Below are 6602 nucleotides of genomic sequence, written 5' to 3'. Positions count from 1 at the left end.
GTAAGGCTCTGTTCCATCCTCTGTGCTGTGAGCCTTTGGAGACACGTATGAAGGAGAGTGTGTTGCAGTCATCAGCGTTCGGGATGCCCCAAGTGTGCTTAGAATCTTTTCTTTTTCTACTTGCTTTGCTTTTGCTTTTTCTACTCCCCCTACCCACTTTTTTTTTTTTTTTGACATTGCAGTGATACAAAGAAATGCAAAATAACTGTTTACAATGGCTTTACAACCTGAACCTATTTTAAAAACTCAGATATTTAGTAAAATTTTTCTCCTGGCCCCAATTATTAAAATCACATGGATAAATTGGATGCAAGTATTATTAAAATTGGATGGATGAAAGATACCTTTGTTCATTCAGGACGCAGTCCAGATTGAAAACACATAATAAGCATAAATAAACCCCTAGTTTAGGCGCAAATTGTTTAGGTATCACATAATAAAGGAAATAGTAAATGCAACAAAAGTTGAAAATCCAACAAATGATTTGTCCTAAGTCAAAATTAAGTCTCATTTATTCTCAAATTGTATGCAAGTAGTATTATCAAAACAAAAGATAACTTTAAAAGGTTCCTGGAGAAAAACATTTGGATGAAAAACATAACATATCATATGTTTATATATTTTTAGTTTATAATAATTTGTTTTTAGTTGGATTTCAGGATAACGGTTGTTTTTACCTGGTTTGTATGATTTCAGACCTTTCTCTCTCTCTCTTTCTTCCTCCTTTTTAAAAAAAGTTTCAGTTCTCTAAATATCTCTTCTGAAGTTAGTAGCCATTATAAAATTTCAAGCCAAAATGAACTTTAACATTTTTTCCCACTGACACATGAATTACGAGATGGCAGAGAATTTCTCTGATGGCAAGGACAGGACGAATGACAAGTGATAGAAGCTGACTTATGTGGAGGGAAGAGGGCTGGATTGCATTAAACTTCCTCTCGATTGTTAGATATGGAATTTGCTACATATTCTGTCTCTAAAATCAAACTAATTCATACCTATGAAAACCTCTTGATGATACAGTGCAATTTAGAAATACTTCCAGGGGACAGATATTGAATATTTAACCTTAGGGTTTTTTCTTCAAAAGAAAAATCTTATCCTGCTAATGTTATATTTTCTTTCTGTGTTTTTACACAAGGTCATTTTGCATTAACAACACACTACTGTGGAGAGATTACTGTAATGCAGTGCATTCACCAAACACAGAAAGGATGCCCTCCTTCCCCCCTTATCTGAGATCATTGGTTTCCCCAGCTGTGGGTCACAAGCCCCCAGGGATTCTTAGGGTTGTTGCAGGGGTTCCTGAATCTACTTGCTTCAAGTTTGAGCAAGCAAACAGTATGTTTTCTGTTAAGAAGTCTGAATCACTATAGCTTCTTATTAAATATAAACTAGGAATTTATCAAAAGTGTAGTAGGTTTTCATCATTATGTGTATTTTGAACAGAATACTTAAAGTATAAGTCCCAACATAAGGAGATGGGGAGGAGGTCTGTTGAAGCTTTTGATTGTATGGAGGAGTAGTCAGAAGCCACGGTGTGAGGTTGTAGATGTAAGAGCTGCAGGGACCTTACCCATCACCTAGAAGGCAGCCTCCTCATTTCACCCGTAAGGAAACTAAGGGCCAGAAAGGTGAAGGGTCATGCAGTGTCACAGAATTGAAAGTGGTGGGGCTGGGACGTGAACCCTGCTCTACCAAATCCAGGTTCAGTGTTGATTCCACTGCAAGATCTGGAAGGCCACCTGGCTTCCCTCAGGTAGCCAGAGTCCTTGGAAAGCCTGGATTATGTTGACTGCCCAGTCAGCACATTGTTGATTTTATCAGACGGTCTCTGTAATGCATCTTCACTGGTCAAGCTGGACTAGCAACTCACACTCAATATTGCATTGAAATTGCTGTATTTCTGAAGCGCTAACAACACGTGGAAGAGATGAGTCGTTAAATTTTGTGTGGTTAAATGGTCTGAAAAGTCAATATTTCACGAGAAGCCATTTTTAAAGAACAGCTCCTCCTTGTATTACCCTATTCCCATTACTAGCCCAGGAAATAAGATGGTAGTTTTTAAAGACTTAGCAGTAGAGATCCCTTTGTTCTTTAGAGTGTAGTAATAAATCCCTCTTACCTCTTGTGTTACCAGGTGAGGAAGGTGGCGGGCCCAAAGCAGACAACTACTGCTGAAAGAGAAAAGACGAGAATGCAGATTCTTCTTTCCATTTAGTTGCAAAATCCTAGTTAACTATATCATGCACTATATCATCCTTAGGAATGATGAAAAGAAAAATTGAAATTTGGGAAATAGAGGCCTTTCCCTTAAGTTGAATGATCATTATCAGCAGGACTGTAGAGCTGGCCAAGAGTTCATCAGGTATACATACCTTGAAGAATTTTGAGGAAGGACAGGACGAGGCATGTGGACTCCCCTTTTATAGAGACCGTTGTGCAAGCGCAGCGGCCACCTCAGCTGTCCTAGCTGGAACCTGCTTGGCAGAACCTTTTTTGGCAAATCTCTTTGCACAATATTCACTGACTGTGGCTGTGAATGGATATAATTAGAAATATTTCTTGTCACCTATAAATAATTTGACAGAGGATAATCTAGGGTTCTTTATAGGCATTTGATAGGGGATGTGGATTCAGGGCCTCTAAGGCTGTTTCGCCGGCTTTACTGTTACATCATTCGCCACAGAATCCAAAGCCAGGTTCCCACTTACTGACCTGCTTGTAAATTGGGTCTGACAGTACGAGCCAGACTCAGGAGTCAGGACTAATTGATGTGTTAGCACTCAAAGCCATTACGGAGCTGGGATGAATTTTAGATCTGACACTATGATTGGAAGCAGCAAGTTATGGATATTAAGGCAGAAAATTCCTCGTCAGGGTCCAGATTTTACAAACACTGGCAGTAGATTCTTCTAAAGCCTGAAAAGCTAAACATGCTGGAGAAAGCGCGTTGTCAGGGTAGGCAGTGGTGGTGACCAGTGGGGGAGTCGGAAGGGATTTAGAACAGATACAAACACTTGTTTTGCTAAAGGACTTGCCATGGATATCTCCAGCTCATTTCTGTTCACTGAGGGGACCCCAGGATGCTGTGTGATGCTTCATGCATGTTTCCACTGCATAATGGAAGGAGACCCAGACATGCATTTCTAGTTCATGGGCACATCCCCATGACTAGCTGTAGCTCTAATGAGGTGGGTACTACGTACTTTTACTTAAGGTGGGAGGAAGGCTGTGGTTTCCACAGAACTGTTGTGGGTGGAGAACATGAGTGGGCATCACCTGTGCCCATGATGCCTGCCAGTTGGGTTTTGGTGGCTTCACCACCTACACAGCTGTTGCTGAATATGACGGGAAATCTGTTGACTCTAAATGTGTCCCAAAGTCCTGATGTGGTATTTTTTACTATCATCTGCCAGCTTAAATTACTGATTAATATGATCACTTTTTGTATGCATCCTATGGACTTAGAATTTTCTCTTTAACACATTAACAGATTGAATCTTTTATACTTTTTTGCTTCTTTTGATACAATACTATGGAATAGGCAGACATTATTTTTTTCCATCTCTGTGGAAATGACTCTCGGAAGCTTAGTGATTTATGCAAAAGGCTGGGCTCTAAGTCAGAAAGAGGAAAGGTCTGATTATACTCTATGTTAAGATTTTCATAACTCATTTTTTTTACTTCTTTTGGAACCTGATATCTAAATTAGAGACAGAATATTATCAAACACATGCACTACTTTTAGAACTGAAAGATAAAACACTATGGTTAAGACCCAGACACACAGGCTAATTCACACAGCAGTAGCTAGTGAGGACCACACCTGGAACTCAGAGCTTTTTGCAGAGCCTGACTGATCATCCAGATCTTGAAAGCTCTAAAACGGAGCATAAGTGTTCTGGTGGAGACTGGCACGGACCACCAGGAGTGGGTCAGAGAACCTTGCAGAGCTTGGACAAGGACAGAGAGCAGCAGTGCTGAATGAGGGAAGGGCATTTCTCTTACCTCTGCTTCTCTAGGGACTGCCTGGATAGGACCTATAGGGAAACAGCACTGAACATTCTTGTATTTGTGCGGTTCTTTATGATTTGGATGCTGTATTTATGCAGTCTGGGTAAAAGCTTCTCTCTAGCTTTTCCCCCCATTATCCTTGCAGATTTGGAAATATAGGCTTTAGTGATCTTGCATTTCTTTATCTACTAAAAACATAAATTCAGTAAAAACCTGATGTTCCCTTTACCTTATTGAGTTGAATGAATTAAATTAGGCTGTACAAATAATCTTTAGTATAACAAGCCTTTATAAGTAATGGATGTATTATAGATTATTACTATTGGAGATTACAGATAATCACTTCATTCATACATATATATATAAATGGACACATATATACATACATATACATGTGTGTGTACATATATATCATATACATAAAATGCTTAAAACAGTGTCACCAGGGGCTGATGAGACAGACATTTTGTAATTACAGGTACGGTCACAAGGGTATGCTGACACTTCTCCTGAATATACACTGGCTGTCAAAATGGTAGTAAGGGCTACAAAGAGACAATGGTTAGAAAATGTTGGTGAACAAGATTATTTTTCTTGTTGTTATGTTTTTAAAATTTTTTAAAAGTAGGCTCCATGCTCAGTGCGGAGCCCACCATGGGGCTGGATCTCATGACGTTGAGAGTTGAGATCAAGAGCCGGACACTTAACCAGCGAACACCCAGATGTCCCTGTTGTTATGTTTTTATTAGATAAATTTAGTTGAAAAAGTATAGCTGGGGGCGCCTGGGTGGCTCAGTGGGTTAAGCCTCTGCCTTCGGCTCAGGTCATGATCTCAGGATTCTGGGATCGAGCCCCGCATCGGGCTCTCTGCTCGGCAGGGAGCCTGCTTCCTCCTCTCTCTCTCTGCCTGCCTCTCTGCCTACTTGTGATCTCGCTCTGTCAAATAAATAAATAAAATCTTTTTTTTTTTTTTAAAGATTTTATTTATTTACCTGACAGACAGAGTCTGCCCCGGGTCATCACTTTTGAAAAGAAGTTGCACATTCATTTTAAGTCAGTTGCTTAATACATTCTGCAGAATTCTCATTCCAGTGTGGGCATAGTCACTCACTCACTTTTCTAGTCTATACATACTTATTAAATGTCCACTGTGTGTCAGCCACTGTCATAACTCCTCCAAAGTGGCGAAGACCACGCCCTAATGGCAGTTTCAGTTAATGGGGGTGGACGTATATGCAAACCAACATGTGATATGCCAGATGAAACTACATGCTTCAAAGAACAATGAAGCTGAGTAAGAGAGAGTAAGAGAGAGAGCATTGTAGCAAGGTGGGTGGTCTCATAAAAAGGTGATATTTGAGTAGAAGCTTGAGGGAAGTGAAGGAGCAAGAATTGTGGATATCTGAAAGAGTATTTCCGAGAGTGAGAACAGAGTGTAAAGACCTTGAGCCTGGAGTCCCCCTAAAGTGTTGAAGGATTAGTAAAGACGCCTGCAACAGGAGCAAAATGGACAAAGGGGAGAGCGGCAGGAGGTGAGGTAGGAGGGTCAGTTAATGTAGGAGCTTGTGGGACAATGCAGGGACTTTGGTTTTTAATCTGAATGGGATGGAGAACCAGAGGAGAATTTTAGGAAGGGAAGAAATGTCATCAGACTGAAGATTTAAAAGAACCACTCTGGGTTCCTGTGTTGAATATAGATTGTAGGACAGCAAGGGGAGGCCAGACAGAGGCAGCAGGCTACTGCAACAGTGTAGGTAGAATATAATGGTGGCTTGGGCCATGTTCCAGTTAGTGTTGCCAACATAAGATATTCCCCAGACATAATGGCTTAAAACAACCATCTTACTATGCCCATTGGTTTTGACGGTCAAGAATATAGATTCTGAAAGGGACATAGCAGTCTCTGTTCTGCAAAACCTGGGTCATCTGAGAATAAAGCCTGGGGGTGAGTCAACAGCTAGGAGGCAAGTGTTTTGTTTCATAATAAATGTCAGATGAAAAAAAAAAAGAATTATTGGGAAGGGTAGCTAATAAATGAAGTAGTATCTGGAGGCAGACATGGGGTCAAGGGAAGATTTGTTAAAAGAAGGAAAGACTAAGCATATTTGTGTTTGTGAGAAGGAGTCTGGAGAGTTAAGACAAATTGATGACTCAAGAGAAGGAGGGGATTATTGTGGGAGACAAGGCAGGAGAGACTGGAGTCCAGAGGCCAAGAGGCAGATTTAGACTCTGAGGGGGGCATGGAAACTGCATATATTAGGAAAGAAGACAGAGTGAGGGCAAGTTGCAAGTTAGGTGATAGAGTTGACATTGGAAAGATGAAGGAGTTCCTTTTTGGTTCTGTTTTCTCAGTGAAGTATGAGGTGAAGTCATTGGCTGAGAGTGAGGGCAGGAGACGTAGCAGGTGTACCAAGAGGAGGTGTGAAGTGTTTCTTTTGGAGAGCGAGAGGCTTGGCCGGAAGTATTGAGTTCAAGTCAGACAGTTAAAGTTAGACCAGTTTAACAGATCTGTTTTTCTCCTGCAAGTTCAGTTGCTTGGATGTGGCCATAGAAAAGCCAAGTTGAATCCAGGTGAGAATTTGTCC

Source organism: Martes martes (assembly GCF_963455335.1).
Source record: "Martes martes genome assembly, chromosome: 16".
Classification (NCBI taxonomy): Eukaryota; Metazoa; Chordata; class Mammalia; order Carnivora; family Mustelidae; genus Martes; species Martes martes.
The sequence above is the reverse complement of the archived record's forward strand: the minus strand, read 5'-3'. Positions refer to the sequence as shown.